Source organism: Pteropus alecto, unplaced genomic scaffold (genome assembly GCF_000325575.1).
Source record: "Pteropus alecto unplaced genomic scaffold, ASM32557v1 scaffold135, whole genome shotgun sequence".
NCBI classification, from domain to species: Eukaryota; Metazoa; Chordata; class Mammalia; order Chiroptera; family Pteropodidae; genus Pteropus; species Pteropus alecto.
The window spans coordinates 2,907,273-2,908,731 of NW_006438076.1; the positions used below are offsets into that span (position 1 = coordinate 2,907,273).

At 49.1% G+C, this 1,459-nt stretch overlaps 1 long non-coding RNA gene across 1 annotated transcript; it reads left to right on the plus strand.

The window, feature by feature from the left end:
- Positions 1-10: 10 nt before the first annotated feature.
- LOC112482504 lies at positions 11-930 on the plus strand. The gene is made up of 2 exons (XR_003047321.1): positions 11-458; positions 550-930. It is a non-coding gene; the product is annotated as an uncharacterized LOC112482504 (long non-coding RNA).
- The last annotated feature ends 529 nt before the right edge of the window (positions 931-1,459 follow it).

Here is a 1,459-nt window from a genome sequence, read left to right on the forward strand (position 1 = left end):
AACTGCGCCAGGATGGATGTGTCCGCGCAGCCTCTGCATGCCCTTCTGGGAACAATGAGCCCCAACAAAGGGATCTCGGCTTTCCCACGCGGTGAGCTCTGTTTCTCCCTCACTCGGGAAAGTGAGGCAGGAAAAGGGGGGCATTGTTCCGGGAGCCCAACCCCTAGACCACAGAGGCCAGGGCCCTTCCTCTGCTTTAGTCTGGACCTGCCACCTCCAAACTGCTCCCTCTGCACCCCTCTATTGCACACCCTACGTTGGCCTGGAGAAACTTCTCAGTTTCTGTTCCTTACGGAAGGCACCAGGCATCTTGTCTCCAGGGGAAACCCCGTCAGGCCCCGGCCCCTAGTTCCTTGGGCCCAGACATCCCCTAGGCAAACCTGGGAACTACTCAGGCTGAAAGACAGTCGAGGAGTCGCCGCATGACATTCCACAGCTCCCCAGACACTTTTTCACAGGTAAACAGTGGTTACTGAGCCCTAGTGTGAACAGCCTGGTGCTAAGGGCTCCAAAGGAATGTTTAAGACCCAGTCTCTGCCTCCCCGGAAGCTTACTGTCTAGCTGCAGAGAGAAGGCCCATCATAGACTCCCATTCAAGACTAAACGGCGAGATGTGACTACGGACGTGTAAGGAGTGGGTAACTGAAAACAAGTGCAAAGGTTCAGAGAAGTGCTAGCTCAAGACTCACTTCAGCTGAAACTGGAGGGCTTATCCGTTGCGAACAACCCAGGAAGCTCTACTTCGCTGGAGCAAAGAAGAGAAGGCACGGATGAAGAAGAATCCGCCTAGTTCTTCCACAGGGGACTGTTCCATCCTCAGTCATACATCACGTGATATTTTTCTGCATTTCACCAATGTCTAACTTTATGTTTCAGTTGTGCCTTTGGCTTTGGAAGTCAAACATTCATTCAATAAATATTTATTGCATATCAGTTGTGGAGGTTGGGGTGTAGAGGCAAAGTCTGGGACTAGCAAGGTACCAAGAACACAATGACTGTAGTCCTGTCCTTGGCGTCATCCCTGCCTTTGGCAAATCCAGAGGAAGAGGGAAGATCCTCCCTGCTTTACAGGTGGGTAAACTGGCCCAATGCAACTAGTTGAGTCAGAGAATCAGCCCAGCTTCTAAACTCTGCTAACTCTTTCACGAACTAGATCTAAACAGTTTGCATTTCTTGCTTATGAACCACATAAACTTTACTCTATCAGAAAGTAGAACTGAAGGGCCAACTTTTGCTCTTGAAGACCTGACTTCCAATTCTGCTCTGTCACTCAATGGCTTTAGTTTCCTTACCAGAAAAAAAATTGGAAATAACTGCAGTTACTCAAAGGGCTATTGTTGGTATTAAATTAGGCAACGGATATGAATTTGCTCTGGCAGTATAGTGTACTAAAAAAGTGTGAGCTGTTATTACGCAGGTAGATCCCTCCTCTGACAAGCTGTATTTAGGTCCCTCCCCC